The sequence below is a fragment of the Aotus nancymaae genome, unplaced genomic scaffold, assembly GCF_030222135.1.
Source record: "Aotus nancymaae isolate 86718 unplaced genomic scaffold, 86718_ANA_hifiasm-v0.15.2.pri h1tg000079l, whole genome shotgun sequence".
Lineage (NCBI taxonomy): Eukaryota > Metazoa > Chordata > Mammalia > Primates > Aotidae > Aotus > Aotus nancymaae.
In genome coordinates this window covers 24,766,484-24,787,688 of record NW_026988494.1, presented here as the reverse complement: position 1 = coordinate 24,787,688, position 21,205 = coordinate 24,766,484, and the positions used below count along the sequence as shown (strand labels likewise).

At 48.5% G+C, this 21,205-nt stretch overlaps 1 long non-coding RNA gene across 1 annotated transcript; it reads right to left on the bottom strand.

Annotated features, from left to right (window-relative positions):
* Positions 1-3,225: 3,225 nt before the first annotated feature.
* LOC105705338 (uncharacterized) lies at positions 3,226-19,565 on the bottom strand. Its single transcript, XR_010339603.1, has 2 exons — positions 19,004-19,565; positions 3,226-11,161 (listed from the first exon to the last, which is right to left on the bottom strand). It is a non-coding gene; the product is annotated as an uncharacterized LOC105705338 (long non-coding RNA).
* Between the last annotated feature and the right edge of the window lie 1,640 nt (positions 19,566-21,205).

Sequence of the window (21,205 nt, the reverse complement as noted above, 5' to 3'; positions counted from 1 at the left end):
AAGGGTCTCACTCTGTCACCCAGGCTGGAGTACAGTGGCACAATCTCGGCTCACTGCAACCTCTGCCTCCCGGGTTCAAGCGATTGTTCTGCATTAGCCTCCCTGGTAGCTGGGATTATAGGCACTTGCCACCACACCCCTAATTTTTTTCTATCTTTAGTAAAGATGGGGTGTCACATTTTTGGCCAGGAGTTGAGTTGACACTCAACTCTCCTATAACATTTTAGTTTAGGAAGATCTCCTATATACTGTGTATTCTTGGATTTGAGGGTTTTTTTTTTTCCTTAACCCAATCTGAGGGACATTTAATAGAACATTTAAACACATTTTATTTTATTTATTGTGAGTAGTGGTGTACTTAGATTTATTTCTAATTATCTTTTATTTCTAATTTATTTTTACCATGCTTTCTTATTGGTTATTTCTTTCCAACTGTTGGATTGCAGTTTTTTTCTAATGATTTGGAAATTCTACATTATGATTCTATTTTTTTTCTTGCTGATATCCTTTAAATTCATTTTTATCTGTCAAAACCTAGTGCTAATCAGAATATGCATTATTTCACTGAATACGCTTAGTCTGGGTGGTGGGGAACTAATGACTTTGAACTTGGAGGACTTCCTTATTAAAGATATATCTTCTTTCATTTTATAAAATTTGGGGTGGGAGGAGAAACAGGTACATGTCCTGGCTGCCATTTTGATCCACTGTCTGTTATTATAAGGGGAAAAGAAGAGGTTCATTTTGGGAAACCGAGGCAGGCAGCTCACTTGAGGCCAGGAGATCAAGATGGACCTGGCCAACATGGTGAAACCCCATCTCTACTAAAAATACAAAAATTAGCTGGGCGTGGTGGTGTGAGCCTGTAATCCCAGCTACTGAGGAGGCTGAGGCAGGAGAATCGCTTGAACCCAGGAGGCAGAGGTTGCAGTGAGCTGAGATTGCACCACTGCACTCCTGCACTCCAGTCTGGGCAATAGAGCGAAACCCTGTCAACAAAAAAAAAAAAAAAAAAAAGAAGAGGGTCGTACTCAAGGAAAAGGGATTTGGTTGTGGGAAGTTTTCAGGCATTCGAGTGCAGCTCATCTGGGGCCTTGGAGAATTCCTAGGCCAACTCAAATTATACAATAAAGGTTAATCTCTCTTTCAAGCATGCATTCATCTCTGCTTGTTGTGTCTGGTTTGACAGTTGGACAGAGAGAAATGAACAAAGAGAGGCTGCAGACTCAGGAGGTGAGGAAAGCAGGAGTCGAGGAGTGTCAGAGGGATACGTTCTACAATCAACTCCATCTTAAAACTAGGCAGGCACATCCTTGCCAGTCACATGGTCATGTTTACAGCTGAGCAAAACAACTTAAAGACACCTGTGAGGACACAGCCCTACAATGACACAAAGTCCAGATGCCCCAGTACCCATAGCAACATGTAGTTTCTGTTTGTTTGTTTGTTTTTTCTGAGTTGGCGTCTCACTCTGTTGCCCAGGCTGGAATGCAGTGGCATGATCTCAGCTCACTGTAACCTCTGCCTCCCGGGTTCAAGCAATTCTCCTGCCTCAGCTTCCCAAGTAGCTGAGACTACAGGCATGTGCCACCACGCCCAGCTAATTTTTTTGTGTTTTTAGAGAGATGGGGTTTCACGGTGTTAGCCGGGATGGTCTCGATCTCCTAACCTCATGATCCACCCACCTAGGCCTCCCAAAGTGTTGGGATTACAGGCGTGAGCCACCATGCCTGGCCCCAATATGTGCTTTTAAGATAATTACAGTTATGCTTTGGTGTACTTACACTCTAAAATGTCAAGGGTAGTTTTCTGTAAATCAATAGAATAATTGTCATGCTGTCTGCCCATCTGCACCTACACACAGCTTAGTTTAAATCTTTACTTAGACAAGACCCCTCCACGAGAAAAACTTAAAGATGCTGCGTCCCTCCACTTGCTCTGTGAGAACACCCTGCTCAGCAATGGAGAATTTCTAATAAACATGCTTCTTTCACTGCATTCTGCGACTTGCCTTGAATTCCTTCCTGTGTAAGATCTGAAAACCCTCCCCTGGGTCTGTATCGGGACCTCTTTTTTCATTAACTAGATGATAGCTCTACTTTCTGGCCAAAGAGTCAGGGCCAGAAAGCCATAACGGAACAAGAAGCCAAGGCCCGTTATGCGTTTGACTGGGCATTACCAAGATTTGAGCTAAACAGAGGCCAAAAGGTGTTGTAAATTATACCCATGATTTGTTTTAACCAGGTATAAGGAAACAAGCAAACATGAAAATCTGTCAGGAAGGAAATTGTTTTTTATACTCACAGACCCCTGGAAACAGGAAGTACGGCACACCACGCATGGCCACCTGGGGAGGCACCGGGGCGGGGCAGGAGGCAGAGGGAGCGAGGCTGGAAACATGCACGAGAGCCTTTATCATGGTTTCGTGGAATGGCCAGGCCAGGCAGGATGAGCAGGCTGAGGACTGGCCGTGGGCTAGGCAGCATAGGAGCTGCCCCTAGTTTTCCAGGTACCCGACCCAAGGGTAGTTAGGGCGGAGGCCTGGAGTGTCATCCTCTGTCATAGAGGCAGGTGGGGGTGTGGACCTTGGATTGGCTGGTTTCCCTATGGAAGGCACAGTTGCAAACAAGTGGTTACCATCTCTAGGAATTAGCGGGCCCTGCGAGGGGTGGTCTCTTCTAGATCAGCGACGCCCCAGATCCCAAATCATCAGGAAATGCAGAAAATAAAACAACATGAGGAATACAAAAGTCTCAGTTCAACATGGGAACCGAGGATGGGAAACGGGGACAGTCGGGGTGCTGGCAAGTTGGAAGGTAAGAAGTGCTTATATGGGAGTTAGCCAGACATGGCGGCACACACCCGTGGTCCCAGGCACTACAGAGGCTAAGGCAGGAGGATACCCTGGGCGCAGGACCTCAAGGCTGTAGTCAATTATGATCACACTACTGCACTCCAGGCTGGGCAACAGAGCAAGACCCTGCCTTTAAAAAATAAATCATAAAAATAAAATAGAATAAATGGTTATATGTGGATCTACTATTCCTTCAACAAGGACCTTGAGGATGCCTTAAGGCTGCCCTGAAACAGGCTGACTTTAGCCTTCTAGTGTCTTATGTCTAATGTCTTAAAGGCAATCCCTCGTGTAGTTTAGAAACAGAAAATGGTCTTCCCAGATAGAACATTTGTCTCCCAGCTCGTGGAACACAAAAATCAAGGCAAATGTCTGTGCAAAGAATTTTTTTTAATTAGTGAATTTATGTGAAAAACTTGACAACGATATACAATTTAAATCACATTTAACTGGTACATTTAGCAATTCATCTCCATTCCAATGAATAAAATAACAGCCATCTGAGCTATTCCAGAAAAACCCAGCGAGGCAGCTTGCTCCTCTGCGTGCAGGGACGTCTGCTTTCCGTCAGGTTTAAGATAGATCCAGCTCCCCCTGCTGATGCATTTCCAAGGACAAGGCAGACGAAGGGAGAGGCTGCCAGGCTGGCAGAAGGGCATACGTACAGGATGGCCATGTGCAAAGCCGCCCAAGTGGACCAGCCGTATTCCCTGCAATCTCCGACGCAGCCAAGTCCAGCTGAGACATTAAACAGAGTCCGTGGTGACAGGAAGCTGAGGCTGCCTAGAACCAATGCGTCTGGTGTAATTGAAAAAGTCTTTAGCCAAAGGCAGTGGGAGCAACAAGTGTCGTACTCCGAGATGGCTGAGGCCATTCCTCCATCCCCTTCCTTTGTGGTCCTGGCAACTGCACTTGCTCCAGCACAAAGAAATGCTGAAGCCGCGGGACGCTAGTGACCCAAAGAAAGAAGAGCTCTGTCAATTCCTTCTCAGCTTCCCATCAGGCACAGAGGCATCGAAGCCACTGGCTATGGGTTCCCATCCATTGCTGTAACCATCAAACGTGAGCGCTCTCCCTCCAAGCCAGGAACCGAGCGGCGTGCTGTGTGCATAACCAGCTGTGTGCTGGTTATGCCAAGAATAACCCCAGGCTGCCCTTTGATAAGGTCAGCACCCAAGACCCAGGCAAAGAAGGAAGGAGAGCAAGGAGTCTCCCAAAATCAGCAACCACTTCTTGCCGGTTGGACCGGACGGTCCTGGCAGTGGAAACAAGACACATCCTCTCCACCCTCAGGAATTCAGTCTGGTGGCGAAGCCAAGGAAGGAATGCAAACAAACACTCTGAGTTGATGTGGTGTATATGGTGAGAGGAGTGTGGATTAAGCATAGAAAAAGCACAGGGGGCATTTGAGCTGCATTGTTTATTTGTTTGAGATGAAGCCTGTCTCTCTCACCCAGCCTGGAGTGCAGTGGTGTGATCTCTGCTCACTGCAACCTCTGCCTCCCAGGTTCAAGTGATTCTCCTGCCTCAGCCTTCCAAGTAGCTGGGACTACAGGCACCCATCACCATGCCCAGCTAATTTTTTGTATTTTTAGTAGAGATGGGGTTTCACCATGTTGGCCAGGATGGTCTCGATCTGTTGACCTCGTGATCTGCCCACCTCAACCTCCCAAAGTGCTGGGATTATAGGTGTGAGCTACTGTGCCTGGCCCTTGAGCTGCGCTTTAAAGCATAGGAAGGATCTCAGCAGAGAAGGGAGGAGAGAGAATTGATGTTGCAGCCAGAGGAGGACAGTGTGCACAGGCAGGGAGGCAGATGCTCAGCACACGTTCAGGAGAGGCAGGTGCCTCTGCGGCTGGAGGGAGGAGAATCAGGGGCCAATGGGCAGAATCAAGTCAGAGAGACCATGGGTGGGAGATCCTGGAAAGCCAGGGAGGAGTTTATGTGCAGTCGGTTCACCATCAGTCATTTTTTTGTAAAGACTAAGTCTTGCTCTGTCACCAGGTTAGAGTGCAGTGGCACGATCTTGACTCACTGCAGCCTCCACCTCCAGTGTTCAAGTGATTCTCCTGCCTCAGCCTCCCAAGTAGGGATTACAGGCATGCACCACCATGCCCAGCTTGTATTTTCGTATTTTTAGTACAGTCGGGTTCACTATGTTGGCCAGGCTGGTCTCAAACGCTTCACCTCTGGTGATCTGCCTGTTCTGGCCTCTCAAAATGTTGGGATTACAGTCGTGAACCAGTGCACCCAACCCCTCGGTTATGTTTAAATTAGGGGCATGAGGTCAGAGGTGCACTTTGGGGGATGTCTCTGGCAGCATTGGTGAGATGGGGCAGAAAAGTTCAGATGCAAAAGATGGTCAAAGTTTTGACAATGGTCACACAGTGGGGAGGGATTCCTGACCAGAGGTGATGGCCGAAGAAATGAGGGCCATGAAAGGAAAGAAGCAGCCAGACTTGGGGCAGGAAAGGGGAGGCCACAGAGAGAGCAGACAGAGAAGTTCTGAGTTTTGAGAGATGCCCAAAGGTGGGAGGTTACTGGTAGACGCAAGGCTGGTGCTGGGAGGAGAGGTCACAGCAAGGGACAATCATGACATCCATTGGGACAGCACTTTTATTTACATGGTCCCCTGGATGCTCCTGTTCATGACACCTGGTGAGGCTGGCTCAAGCAGGTGTCATTTCTACCAGCTGAGTGATGAGAAAACACAAAGAGTCATGCTAGAATTAGAGCCTGGGTAAATGCCAGAATCACTTACTCAGTGAGCCGTGATGACACCACTGCACTCCAGCCCGGGTGACAGAGCAAGACTTGGTCTCAAAAAAATAAATAAATAAAAAGAATTTATCAAATGAGTGAATGACTAACTGGACCCTCCATGGAGTCCTTCCTTTCCTGGGCTGAGGAGATTTGTCTTGGACCCCATGGAGGGTCCAGTTAGTCATTCATTCATTTGACAAATTCTTCTTTTTCTTTTTTAAACAAAGTCTTGCTCTGTCACCCAGGCTGGAGTGCAGTGGCGTGACCATGGGTCACTGTAATCTCAACTCCTGGGCTCAAGCGATCCTCCCACCTCTGCCTTCCTAGTAGCTGGAATTGCAGGCCCATGCCACTATCACTAGCTAGTTTTTTATTTTGTGTAGAGGTGGGGTCTCACTATGTCACCAGGCTGATTGATCTTGAACTCCTGGGCTCAAGTGATCCTCCCACCTAGGTCTTCCAAAGTGCTGGGATTACAGGCATGAGCCACCGCACCCTGCCTGACAAATTCTTCTTTGAGTACCAGCCAGTGTTCTAGGTACTGGTGATTCACTGGTTAAGAAAAGAGACAGGTACATCTGCCATCGTGGAGCCTACATTCCTATAAATGGTAGAACAGACCAGCTGGCCTTTTGTCAGTTTTCCTAGAAGCCCAGAGAGTCCCCCAGGAGAAGCAAATCCCAAGGCAAATCTGCCTCACAGATGAAAGCTGCTCCTGCTAACACGTGCCACAGGAACTAGAGTTGGACGCATGTATAGACTAAACATACAGTATTCAGAACACAAGCCAAGGAAAGCCTGGCCTCAGATAAGTCCTGAAAGCATTTAGGCACAAAGGCTGCTTCTGGTCCACTTTTAGGGAGAAATGTGTCATTCTTCTCTTTTCTCTTTTCCTTGTATTTAAAACTTAACAAATGCCTTTGTTCTTCACTAAGTACCAATAATTGATGTTTACGAAGAAGGTTTCCAATACACCCATGTTTTTAGAAGCCTCCTTCACAATAGCCAAAAGGCAAAAGCAACCCTAGGTTCATCAACAAAGAATGGACAAACAGAATGTGGTCTACCCACACAATGGAACAGTATTTAGCCTTTAAAAAGGGAGGAAATTCTGACCCATGACACAACATGGGTGAACTTTGAGGATATTATGCTAAGCGAAGTCAGCCAGACATAAGAGGATGAATATCATGTGATTCTACTTATGTGAGGTCCCTAGAGGAGTCAAACTCATAGAGGCAGAAAGTAGACGCCAGTCGTGGTGGCTCACATCTGTAATTTCAGAACTTTGGAGACCAAAGTGGGAGGATCACCTGATGCCAGAAGTTTGAGACCAGCCTGGGCAACACAGTAAGACCTTGTCTCCACAGAAAAATTTAAAATTTAGCCATGTGTGGTGACACACACCTGTAGTCTTAGCTACTCGGTCGGCCGAGGTGGGAGGATTGCTTGAGCCCAGGTATTCAACGTTGCAGTGAGCTGTAATTACATCACTACACTCCAGGCTGGGCGACACAGCAATATGCTCTCTCTCTCTCTCTCTCTCACAAAGAGGAAGAAGAGGAGAAGGAGGAGAAGGAGGGGGAGGAGGAAGAGGAAAAAGAAGAAGAGGAGGAGGAAGAAGAAGAAGGTAAAAATGATGGCTGATGATTGCTAGAGCTCGGGGGAGGCGAGGTGGGAATTATTTAATAGGGACAGAGTTTCAGTTTAGAACGATGAGAAGATTTCTAAAGATGGTTAAAATTGGTTAGCCAAGCATAGTGGCTCATACCTGTAATTCCAGCACTTTGTAAGACTGAGGTGGGAGGATCGCTTGAGCCCAGGAGTTTGAGATCTACCCGGGCAACATGGTGATACTCTGTCTCTACAAAAAATACAAAAATTAGCCAGGCAAGGTGGTGTGCGCCTGTGGTCCCAGCTACTCGGGATTCTGAGGAGGGAGGATTGCTTGAGCCTGGGAGGTGGAGGTTGCAGTAAGCCAAGATTACATTGAGCCTGGGCAACAGACAGAGATTGTGTCTAAAATAATATTAATACTAAATAAAAATGATTGCAAAGTAAATAGTGACTTTTATCTCATGTGTGTTTTACTGCAATATTTTCTGACAGAGGTTTCCAGGCCACCAGCAGGAAAGAGCAAATCTCTTCCTCTGTCTGGTTCTTAGTCTTGTCATCCTTAATAAGAGGGGCTGGACTAGAGGCTGCTGGGTCTGCAGTCTAACGTTTCCATGGTAACCACAGTAGGCAGCTGCCTGGCAGGCAGGATCTCACCTGGCCTCCCTCCCATCCACTCCATTCTCTAAGCTGCCACACAGAGAACAAACATCAGCATCTGGTGCCTCTCTCTGCATCTCACGCCACCACCCAGCAATGCAGAAGCTCAGATTTTCAAGCAGGCCCTGCCCTGGTTTATTTCCAGGCAGTCACACCCCACCCCCTAGAATACGTTCTCCTTTTTCTCATAACCACCCTTAACCTTGCTCATTTCCAAGCTCCTCCCCTTCCTGCGCATTCTTTGCAGCTCAGCTGGAATGTCCCTTCCTCCAGGAAGCCTTCCCTTCCTGACTGCCTAGATGATGTTAATATTCCCATGGCACCCTGCCTCCTCCCGAGGAAAGACGGTCATGCAACAAACCGCCATGAGGGTGAGCAATTTCAGACAGCAAGACAAGGGAGAGTCTTCCCTGATGGCTTTTATCTACATTAGAGGTGCCTGTGAGCATGTGGTTGGGGGGAACCCCACAAGAGCCGAGGCAAGGGTCCGAAGTCTCAGCATGTTCTCATAGAAACATAGAATTAGAAAAGAATTAGAGATACGGTTACATAGTTACTCCTATATATAAAATCATAATCACATAGCTATTCATATGTAATCATAAATACATCTATATAATCATCTAATCTTTAATCTTACTAATAAGTCTCAGGTCAAGAAGTATGAGACTGAAGTGGCATTGGAAAAGAGATGACCCTAAGACAAGATGCTCTGAGTCCTCTGTCATGCCTGCATAAGGGCTGCTGGAGGACGCCGTGGCTGTGCGACAGTGTCAGCACTGGGAAAGCACCTGCTGTTTAGCCAGCCAGGGAAGGAGACATCCAAGATGGCCGAGACGTCTCCTTCTCCGGAGGACTGAGGAGAAAACTCCACTTCTCCAAGCTCTTGTGGGGGGCCTGACGGCTGTCAGGGAAGCCCACAGATATCCTGGGACTTGATTGTCTCCATGTGGCGCTGCGCTTCAGTGGTCACATTCCGTGGCTACTTTCAAGTTCTGCTTCTGCACCTGGTTCCTCTTTCCTTGGAAGATAAGAATTAGTAATAGTAACATAAATCGTAGTGACCTTGTCATTTCTTGACAAGTATGAAAAAAGTGCTGACGCCTTAGGCTTTCTCCTTCCCTTGGCTTCTTCAAAGTCCTGGGCTCCCTATCTCCAAGACACTATGTAACTGTATCTCTCATTCTTTTCTAATTCTACCATGCCTGATTTACCTGACCCTATCACTGACCAGCATTACCCCATCCTACCTGCCCTTCCCTGCTTTGTACTCAATACATGTCAGAGCGTCCAGGCACTCGGGGCCACTGCTGGACTCGGCGCTTTGGTTGGCAGTGGACCCCTGGGCCCAAACTCTGTTTTCTCTCTTTGTGTCTTGTGTCTTTTATTTCCACAGTTTCTCATCTCCACATCAGCAGAGAGGGACTCACGGGACCCTGCAGGGCTGGACCCTAGAAGCATGGGCTTTGGACTCTGAACCCACAGGACTGGAAACCCTAGCTCTCCAGCAGCTGTGTGCCCTTGAGCAAGTGACTTCACTGCTCCTAGTCACCGTCCTCTCTGTAAAGCTGGGTTCAAATTTCCTACCTCTCTGAGGTCTTGAAAAGATGGAGGGAGTGGCTGGCATAGGAACAGACCACATCCATGCAGCTTTGGACTCCAGCCACTCCCCGAGCAGTGACGTCCTCACTTCTCCTGACCTAGACCCTCCGGTTCCTACCTGTGCCGTACTTTTCCTCCAGCTCACTTCCTAACAGCCCACATTGGCTTTCTAAAAGCTTTTTTAAAGCTTTCTAAAGTTTTTTTTGGGACAGAGTGATGCTCTGTCACCCAGGCTGGAGTGCAATGGCACAATCATGGCTCACCGAAGCCTTGACCTCCCGAGTTCAAGCAATCCTCCTGCCTCAGCCTCCCAAATAGCTGGGACTACAGCCACACACCGCCACACCTGGGTAATTTTTTTTAATTTTTAGTAGAGACGATGTCTCACTATCTTATGGGTTTGGTACTGAACTCCTGGACTCAAGAGATCCTCCCGCCTCAGCCTCCCACAGTGCTGAGATTATAGGCATAAGCTACCATGCCCAGCCTAACTGCACTTTCTGTGTGTGCATTTACATTTTTTTCATTTTGGTTTTAGCACATTTATTAATGCATAATTGACATACAGTAAACTGAACATAAGTGTACAGTTTTATACATTGTGACACAGGCACACACCCATGAAAAAAAATCACCACAATCAAGATAATGAATTTATCTGTCGCCCCCACCCAGAATGTCCTTGTGCTCTTTGGTAATCTCTTCCCCCTTCATTCCCCTCCCTCCTTCACAGGCAACCACCGATTGGCCCTCTGTCACCATATACTGGTTTGCATTGAATGTAACCATAAAGCATATTCTCTTTTTTGCCTGTCTTTTTTCATTCAGCATAATTATTTTGAGATTCATCCAGAGAAGCAACAGTTCATTTTTTTAATCGTTGAAAGTGGCATGGTGCTGTATGCATATACCACAGCTTACCCGGTTTTTGTTGGAGTTTTCTTTGTTTTTGTTTTGTTTTGTTTTTGAGGCAGAGTTTCACTCTGTCACCCAGGCTGAAATGCAGTGGTGCGATCTCAGCTCACTGCAACCTCTGCCTCCCGGGTTCAAGCACTTCTTACACCTCAGCCTCCCAAGTCGCTGGGATTACAGGTGCATGCCACCACACCCAGCTAATTTTTGTATTTTTAGTAGAGATGGGGTTTCACCATATTGGCCAGGCTGGTCTCAAACCCTGACCTCAAGTGATTTGCCCGCCTTGGCCTCCCAAAGTGCTGGGATTACAGGTGTGAGCCACTGCTGCTGGCCAGTTTTTTTGTTTTGCTTTTTTCTGAGTGACATGGTGCTGTATGCATATATCACAGTTTGTTTTTTTCACTTACCTGTTGATGGACATTGTGTTCGTCTCGGTAGGAACACATGCTTCCCTTTCTCTTGGATAAATATCTAGGAATGCAATGGCTAGATCATAGGGTAGTATTGTTTAACTTTTCAACAAAGTGCCAAACTGTTTTCCAAAGTGGTTGTATCATTTTACCTTCTCACCAGTCATGCATGAGAGTCCCATTTGCTCTGCGTCCTTGTCCTCAGCTGGTAAGGTCAATCTTTTTTCATTTTAGCCATCGTGAGAGGCATGTCCTGGTGCCTTCTGAGAGTTCCATGACTAGGGATGCTGAGCATCTTTTCATGTGCTCGTTTGTTACCTGTGTATCTTGTTTGGTAAATTGTCTGTTCAAAAGATGTTTAAAAAAAAAATTGCAAAAGCTAAATCTGTTCTGTAAATTTTTCCATGAGCTTAATTTCTATAATTTCTATGCTTGATTCCACTATCTAAAGCTATTATGATTTTTTTCATATTAAAAAATTATGGTGAGAAATATATACATAACGTAAACTTTATCATTTTAACCTTGGCTAAGTGTACAGTTCAGTGGCATTAAGAACTGCAGGAGAGGAGAGAAATATTTCTTAGTTGAGGCCGACTCCTGAGAAAAAAGACAGATTATTAAGAGAAAAGCAAACAAAAGTTTAAGAACGTGTACTTCTTGTATATATGGAAGATACGAAGAGAAATGAGTGAATATCAAAGAGATGGCTTAAAAATCGGGCTGAGATACCATCATCAACTGAAACAAAGAAAGAAGGATATGGGGAAGGCCCATTATAAGAAGATGTTGGCCAGGCGCCATGGCTCATGCCTGTAATCCCAGCACTTTGGAAGGCTGAAGCAGGCAAATCACTTGAGCTCAGGAGTTCGAGACCAGCCTGGTCAACATGGTGAAATCCTGTCTCTACTGAAAAAAAAAAAAATAGGCCAGGTATGGTGGCACGCACCTATAGTCTCAGCTACCTGGAGACTGAGGCAGAAGAATCCCTTGATCTCAGGAGGCAGAGGTTGCAGTGAGCCTAGATCGTCGTGCCACTGCACTCCAGCCTGCACAACAGAGCAAGACTCCATCTCAAAAAGAAAAAAAAAGAAAGAAGAGGCCCAGGAAAAGTCCAGTAAACAAGGGTAAGATTTGTGATGCAGATTTAAATCTAGGCCTTGTCCAATGAAGGGGGTCTAGTGATTTAAAATCACCTGTCTCTGGGACACCCTTACAATAAAGATTTCTTTTATAGATGTAAATTCCCCTACAAAGAGTAACTTCTACTCTGTTTTCAGAATTTCTCCTGTGTCTGCAGTTTCTCAAAATAATCAGCTCAAAATAATCCTTATGTCAAAGAGGCATATTTTGGGATGGCATATTCTGGTCTCCTGTCATACACCTGCATCATGCAATTATCACTACCATCCATCTCCAGAACTTTTATCATCTTCTCAAACTGAAGCTCTGTAAACATTAAGCAATAATTCTCCACTCCTCCCCCACTGCTACTGCTAACCACCTTTTCTACTTTCTGTCTTTACAAATTTGACTCTTCTTGGCACTTCCTATAAGTGGAATTTCACAGTTATTTGTCTTTTTGTGACTGGCTGACTTCACCCAACATAATGTCCTCAAGGTTCATCCGTGTTCTAAGTAGCATTTGTTAGAATTTCCTCTCTTTTTAATCTATTGTTATCTGCTTTACTTATTTATTTATTTATTTTTGAGACAGTCTTGCTCTGTCACCCAGGCCTGAGTGCAATCATGGCTCACTGTAGCCTTGAACTCCTGGGCTCAAGCAATCCTCCCACTTAAGCCTCCTGAGTTGCTGGGACTACAGATGCACACTACCACGCCTGGTTAACTTTTTTTTCCTTTTGTAGAGCCAGGGTCCAGCTATGTTGACCAGGCTGGTTTCAAACTCCTGGCCTCAATCGATTCCCTGCCTCGGCCTCCTAAAATTCTGGGATTACAGGCATGAGGCACCGAAACTGGCTAGAATTTCCTTTCTTTGTTGGGCTAAATACTATATCATTGTATGTCTAGATCACATTTTGTTTATTAATGTATTTGTCCATGGACATTTGGGCTGCTTCTGCCTTTTAGGTATTATGAATAACGTTGCTATGAACATAAGTGTACAAATATTTGTTCAAGTCCCTTATTTTTAATTCATTGCATTTTAATTGATTGTCTCTCATTGTCTACAGCAGTGCCTGACATATAGCGGCATCTAATACACGTGTGTGAATTTAACAACCAAACGAATGCGTGAATGAAAGGACAGATCCCATATTGGATACGAACTCAGACACAGAGCTGTATCATTTGCCCTGTGCGTGCCGGTCATGGTCGCCTACTGCAAAGAGGCTGAGTCAACTAAGAAACTGATCTCTTTGGATCCCGCTCAAGAAGTTAGGAAAACAAACACTTCCTCTGCCTAGGGTGTCACCCTTGCCTCAGATTGTTGTCTCACGGGAGGCCCGGCTGCCTGCAATCTTTGGGTGAATAACAGGATAGTAATCAAGTAGGAGGCATAGCTGAGGCCACTCAGAGAGGAGGAATTCTTCCTCTGAGAAAGCTGAGGAAGGTCTGGACACTGACTGCATTCCAGACCTTCCCATCCAAACACAATACTATTGTAGCTAACATTTCTTTTTTTTTTTTTTTTTTTTTTTTTTTTGAGACGGAGTTTTCCTCTTGTTGCCCAGGCTGGAGTGCAATGGCAAAATCTCAGCTCATCGCCTAGATCCTCCGCAACCTCCACCTCCCCAGTTTAAGTGATTCTCCTGCCTCAGCCTCCCGAGTAGCTGGGATTACAGGCATGCGCCACCATGCCTGGCTAACTTTTGTATTTTTAGTAGAGACTGGTTTTCTCCATGTTGGTCATGCTGGTCTCGAACTCCCGACCTCAGCTGATCTGCTCGCCATGGCCTCCCAAAGTGCTGAAATTATAGGCGTGAGCCACTGAGCCTGGCCTTTTTTTTTTTTTTCTTGAGATGGCATCTCACTCTGTTGCACAGGCTGGAAGGCAGTGGTGCGATCTCAGTTCACCACAACCTCCACCTCTCTACTGCCTCAGCCTCCCAAGTAGCTGAGTCTGCAGGCATGCACCACCAAGTCTGGCTAATTTTTGTATTTTTAGTAGAGACAGGGTTTCACATGTTTGCCAGTTTGGTCCCGAACTCCTGACCTCCAATGATCCACCCACCTCGGCCTCCCAAAATGCTGAGATTACAGGTGTGAGCCACTGCACCCAGTGTAGCTAACATTTTTGTGTACTTATGTGTGCCAGGTACTTTATAAGTAGTATCTTATTTAATTGCCAAATTAGCCTGAATTAGGCACTGTAAGCCTCAATTTTATAAAACAAAAAACAAAGGCACAAAGAAGTTAATTAACTTGTCCCTGATCACCCCAGTTGGTAAAGGCAGAGCCAGGGTTGAATACAGGCTTCAGAAAAAGGCACCACCAACCGCTGAGGCTCAGAGTAGTTTTCAATGAGTTATACTAAATTTAACCAGGGTCCTTCTAAAACAGAATTTTTTTTCCTAAATTTGAATAATAAATATTCATTTCATAAATTTTAGGAAACACATAATTTTTTTAAAATCACATAATCCCACTGAAAGAGATAATTAGTGTTAACATATTAAGAGTGTTTCCTTCTAGCTGCTTCTCTATACTTACATATTTTAGCTTAGCCGATATAATGATGAGTGTCTTCATCTCTTAAAGAGGCATTAGCCTCTCATTTTTTTTTTAAGGCAGAGTCTTACCCTGTCACCCAGGCCAAAGTATCTCAGCTCACTGCAACCCCCGCCTCCTGGATTCAAGCGATTCTCATGCCTCAGCCTCTCTATTAGGTGTGATTCCAGGCATGCACCACTCACATCCAGCTATTTTATTTTTATTTTTATTTTTAGTAGAGATGGGGTTTCACCATGTTGGCCAGGCTGGTCTCGAACTCCTGACCTCAGAGGATCCACCCACTTCAGCCTCCCAAAGTGCTGGGATTACAGGCGTGAGCCACTGCACCCAGCCTAGCGTCCCTCTTGATATATCTACCACTCTCACCCACTCTTCCTGGGTTACTCTGGTCCCTGGGTCTCTGATGCATTTCTGCCAAATGACACAGTAAAAATGCAGGTGTTGGGCTGAGCACATGGCTCACCCAGCACTCTGCAGGGCCGAGGCGAAAGGATCTCCTGAGCTCAGGAGTTCAAGACCAGCCTGGGCAACATAGCAAGACCTCATCTCTACTAAAAATAAATAAATAAATAAATAAATAAATAAAGACCATGCAGGTGTTGGTTTATAATAATGGTGACGGCAGTGATACTCCAGGATCATCACAAGCAGACGCACTTTCCGTACATTATCTCACATAGTTCTCATGGCAACCATATTATGCAGGAATCATGATGACATGATAGTAAGGAAACTGAGACTTTAGCTGTCATGTGCTGCTCTTCTTCTTCCCTTCCTGAACAACTTAGTCCTAAAGTCATTTGTGAAGCCTAAAAAGGTAGGTGTTCACATGAGGGCATCTAGAGTGGGGTGCTAGGATTGCAGGTATGAGCCCCCCTGCCCCCACACCCCGTGTCCAGTTCAATACATGCTGATTTGTATTTTCACCCAGGGAAACCCAAGTTCACATGCCACCCCAGTCACTGAAACTGAGGGTATCGTTCCCTTGGCTTCCTGAGCCAGGAAGAGAAAAATTCCTGGAACTGTGTGGTGTTGCAGCTCTCTGAGCTCCTCCAGAGTTGACCCTGGAAATAGCTGCATTGTGTCTGCAAGGTATGCTGGACAGAGTTGGTCCCTTCCCACAAGACAGGCCAAGGACAGAGGGGCCAGCTGCAGAGGAGAGAGAAGGGCTGAGCACCTTCAGTCACATCTGAGAGTCAGCTTTTTGTTTCTCAGGTATTTGGATGAGAGAGAAAGTTTTTGTTGTTGTTGGTCCTGAAGAGTGTCAGTTAACCAGTTTGTGATACGGTATTAGGATTTATAATAAGAGATACACACTTGGTCTTCAACCGTGTTCTGGGCACAGAGCTTTTAAAATGCTTGGAATTTCCTACGTGATTCATAACAAGCCCCTTTCAACCTGAGTTTCTGTTGATGGAGGGCTCTTGGAGGATGGGGGTGCCGGTTGCCAGGGGAACCAACTGTGTGATGAGAGGATGGGAACGTTCAGAACTGCCCCCCAGTTCCCACCCGCTGGGGAGGCTGGAGGAGACTGAGGGGCTGGAGATTGAATTGAAAGCCCCAATGATTTCATCAGTCATACCTGCATCATGAAGCCTCACCAAAAAGGTGAGGTGCAGAGAGTTCTGAGTTGCTGAGCACATGGAAGCGTTGGGAGGGCGGCAGACCTGTGAGGGTTGTGGGGGCTCCATGCCCTTCCCCATCTCTTGCCCTGTGCTCTCTTCCCTTCATCTGTTCCTGAGCTGTCCCCTTTATAATAAACAGGTAAACCTAATAAGGTGTTTCTCTGAGTTCTGTGAGCCATTCCAGCAATGACAGAATCCGAGGCTGGGGTCATGGGAACTTCTGATTTGTAGCTGGCCCATCAGAAGCACAGGTGACAGTGAGGGCTTGCGACTGGCGTCTGAAGTAGGGGCAGTCTCCCCATCAGACTTCAACCAGTAGGGGATGTGCCAACTCCAGGTAGTGTCAGAATTGGATCAAATTTCAGGACTTCCAGCTGGGGTTGGAAAATTGGTCAACACGGGGAAAAAATTCACACATCTGGTGTCAGAAGTGAAGTAGTAGTTGAGAGTACAGAGAAAATCATGACGTGTGTGGGAAGTTTTTCCCCTGTGTTTGGTTTTGTTTTGCTTTGTTTTGAGTTAGGGGCTCCCTCTGTCACCTAGCAGGAGTGCACTGGTGCAATCATGGCTCACTGCAGCCTCCAACTGCTGGGCTCAAGCGATCCTCCTATCTCAGCCTCCCCAGTAGTCAAACTACAGGCGCACACCACCTTACTTAGCTAATTTAAAAAAATGTTTTGTAGATACAGGATCTTGCTTTGTTACCCTAGGTGGTCTCAAACTCCTGGCCTCAAACAATCCTCTCCTCTTGGCCTCCCAAAGTGTTGGAATTACAGGTATGAGCCACCATGCCTGGCTATCACATGTGTTTTCATTACACATCTAAACACAGCTGTTCATGGATTATTACCAGAAGCAACAATCTCTAAGTATTGAACAGGATCCTGAATTATCTTCCACATGGTTTTGGATTCGGCAGTACAACAATATATCTCACAGCATATCCGCCATCAGGAAACCTAGGTTCCAGAAGAAAAGTTAAGACTCAAAAACCACTGAGCTCGGTGGCTCATGTCTGTAATCTCAGCACTTTGGGAGGCCAAGGCGGGAGGATGACTTGAAGCCGAAAGTTTGAGACCAGCCTGGGCAACATAGTGAGACTCCATCTCTAAAAAAAATTTTTTTTTAAATTAGCTGGGCATGGTGGTGTATTCTCAGCTACTGGGGGGCTGAGGTGGGAGGATGACTTGGACTCAGGAATTCGAAGCTGCAGTTAGGTATGATTATGCCACTGCACTCTAGCATGGTCAACAGAACCCCAACCCCCACCCACCTATAAAAAGAAAAAAAAAGACTCATAATTTAAAAATGGCAGGCAACTCAAGATCAGTATGTGTGTTAAATGAGTGCTATGAGCTGAATGCTATGAGCTCAGAGAAAAATCCTGGAGCTACTGGGGTAGATGAAAGATGGAGGTGTGGCTTGAACGACATCTTGAGGATGAGAAAGATTGACTGAGATGAGAGAGATTATTTTTAGGTCCCCTGAGTGTAGGTATAAGGACATAAATGCTGAGGAGACAGACAGCGGGAATGCTGAGAGAGGTTCCCAGGTGGCAAACACGCCAGCCCAAACAGATGAGGAAGGGGCTCCCAAGCCACTGCATTCACTCCAGGCTGCCCTGAGAGTTCGCTGGGGTTTCAAGGACCTTAAGCGCCCACGCCATCAAAGCCTTCTTCTCGAATTGCATTATGTAAAGCTCTGCAGGAAGACAGTGCCTCTAGGAATGCACCTGTCATCAAAGCAGGGCCCACTCAATTAGGAAACAAGGCTGGGCTGGTCCAGAAGGGCTTGGCTGACTATTGCACTCACCAGGAAAGAAGGTGCACGCTTGTTTGCATTTGCGGTGACACTGTGGCTCAGCAATGATTATCCCACCAATTAAATCACAGTTCCACATATGGCATCAAGGGTGGCTTCACCTGCCCTGGCCAATGTCTGGGACATGCACAGAGCCACACACTGCCCCGGGGAATGCCAGTGTCATGAAGTCTCTCTGCGAAGGGTCAGCCACACCCCTCCAGTTTCCCTCTTCACTCCCTTTGGAGGATGCCACCCTTCCTGTCAGGCTGCCTCCTGGCCTTTCCATGTCACTTCAGCCATGCCATGGCACTGATCTCACCTGGAGGCTGCACCTCCTCCATCCCACAGAAATGACAGTCACACCCACCAACGAACTGCCTCAACTTGAAGAAACTATTTTAAAACTGCACCTACCCTCAGGGAAGTTAAACAGCCAATATCTTTGCTCCCAGTTTTCCTATGGAGAAACTGAGTCATGATCTAACTTACCAGGGCATTCTCAACAATGACTCAGTGAGGTCAGAATCCCACAAAGCCGAACCCAGAGCCCGTGTGCCTTCAGGCACGTCACCCTCTATGCTGTATCTTGGAGGAGGGACCTGCCTGGTACCAGCAGTTTTGCCCACAGCTCTGCTGTGGATCCCGCCTCTCTGACCCTCTTATGTTTTGGAGGTTGCAGAGAGCCGAGATCTCGCCATTGCACTCCAGCCTGGGCAACAAGAGCCGTCTCAAAAAAATCTGTAGTCCTGAATCGCACACAGACTTGCAAGTCAAGGAATTCTAGCCGAGAAGAGTTCTCTAGGGTTATGAGAGAGACACTCCCATGAAACGTGCATCTTTATGTGTGCCTCTTCATTCGGATGCAATCAATGGCAGTAAATTATTTCCATTGTGATAAGAATCCCTAGCAAAGAATCAACAAGTTGAGGCCTTAAGTCTTGATGCAGATGCAGTTTGTAAGGGGATTTTTATTCATGCCCCAAACCGAGGCCAGCTAGGCCAGGCACCTGTTCTGTTGGACTCTGACATGCGTCTTCTGTTTTATTCTATTTGGTGCTTACCTGTGCTAGGAAGGTGCCCAGCAGTGAGAAGTCTCCGGGTTGCCTTCCTTCTTCCAGGAGGGAAAGGGACTACGTTCATGAAGCAGCCAGACTGGGAAGGGCACTACACAGCTTCCCATATGTTATACATGTTCACCACCCTCCGATACTGCCCCATTAGCAGATGTGGACAAGCCAAGGCGCAGAAAGGTTACCTCGACAAGTCACACATAGGTGAGGGCAGGGGTGGCCTCGCACCTGCCGCTGGTAGGCTGCAGGGGGTGCTGCCCGCTGGCCTGGCCTGAGGCCTTCTCGCTCGCTCCCACTCCTCCTGTCCTGGAGCCCAGCAAGCCGCGCCTTTGCTTCCACCACCTCTGCCTCCCTTTCTGGGGCACTCACGTCTCCACCGGCCGGATCTCCCCCATCTTTCCAGGCCCATGCCTCTCCCGCGCTGACGCTCAGGTGGCCCGCGGTCACACCCTCTCCCAGGACCCCCTACAGCTGCCCCTCTCCAGGGTCCTTCGGGTGACCGTCTCGTCACTGCAGCTCCACATCTCGTGCACCCCGGATCGCACCCAGTAGGTCCTCGCTGGGGCGTCCCTGAGTGTCCCCACCCCGCCCCCCGCCACTGGGCGCCCGGGACCCGGCTCTGACGCGCGGAGGGAGGGCAGGGCGACGGCAGAGAGCAGAGGCGAGGAGGAATCTAAAGGCCCAGAAACGCGGTGTGACCGGAGCCCTCCTGGGCAAACCTCGGGGCCTCGCGCCATAGCCGCGGTCTCGCGCAGCGCCGCGGGTCGCCGCCCCACCCGGACCCCCGCGCCCCGAGCTCAGGCCCCGCCCTTTTCCCCAAGAAGCTGCTAATCACGCCCCAGGGACGTTGGCCCCCGGGGGAAGGGAGGACGCCAGGCCAGTGCCCGGCTGCGGGGAGACGCCCCGCCCTCCCCGCTCCCGCTCACCCCACTCCGCCTCTCCCTCTTCTCTTCCTCCCCGCCCAGCCCCTTTTTCTCTCCACGCCCAGTCTCTCGTCTCCTCTTCGCTCACTCCACCCTAATTTCCTTCCTCTCCCCTCCCCAGGGGGCCCCACTGCCCTTTCCTCTTCCCTCCAACCCCCCTCCCCGTTCCCCACCCGCCCTCTCTCCACCCCGCCCGGGTCCCCTCGGCCCCGCCTCCCCATTCTGGTCACCCCGTCCCAGTTCCCGCTTCCTCGCTCCTCCGCCCCTCCCTCCTCTCCTCCCCAACTCCCGCTCCGCCGCACCCGCCTGTATGTCCTCCCCACTCCGCCCGCCCTGCAGTCTCCCGGCGCCGGCGTACCCGCTCGTCCCACCTCCCTCCCAGCCAATCGCTCCTCTCCTCCGCTCGGGGCCGCTTCCCCGGGGAATCCTGTGGCCGAAGACGCTCGGCTGAGTCCCGGGTCGGTGGTCACCGTGCGGGGGCCGCTGCGGGCGCGCAATCCAGACCCCGGGGCGCAGCAACCTCACAAGTCCCTGTACAGAAGCAACCCGAAGTTCGGGGCGCGGGGCGAGGGTGGTCGGCACAGCCGTGGTTTAGCCGAGGCCGGCAGCGCTTTCAGGCCACAGCAGCTTCCCTAGAAGTGGCCCCGCTCGGGTCAGAACCACCCAGCCGGGCAGCTGATATTCCCCACTTTCGCAGGGGGAGCAGCGCGCGTGGGGAGACGCAGTGACTCGCCAGGGTCAGACTCGGAGCGTCCTCCCCGGCAAGGCCGAGGGCAGGGTGAGCACGTTGGCGTTCTCCGTCTGCCCCGGCCTGGGTGCACTGGCCTGGACTCCTCTGTGCAGGGTCCATGGTGCAAGCAGATGGCTCGAGCGCAGGCAGAGTTTAAGGGAAAGATGTTTTGACTGCGGGAGCCGACAGAAAGGACTAAATCCAAAGGGTGCCCTTGGACCTGAGCCTTCTGCTACACTCCAGGCCCATAAAAGGGGAATTTGCATTTTTAGAAAAAAGTCCAAGATAGAAAAGCCTTGGGAGCTAGAATGGCAGGAACCCCAGACCAACGGCGCTGGGAGCTCGCAGGTCGGTGCATTCCCGGGCCTCGCTGCCCTGCAGGGCCGCTGGCGTTCCATCGCTCAGGGACGGCGCCGCAGGACACACCCCAAACACCGACCGCAGGCGAAGTGAAAATGAGTGGGCTGCATACGCGACCACGCTGCCCCTAGCTGGCTCTGCCTCTGCCTCTTAGTATGGCAGGCCCTTGCCTCGAGGCCC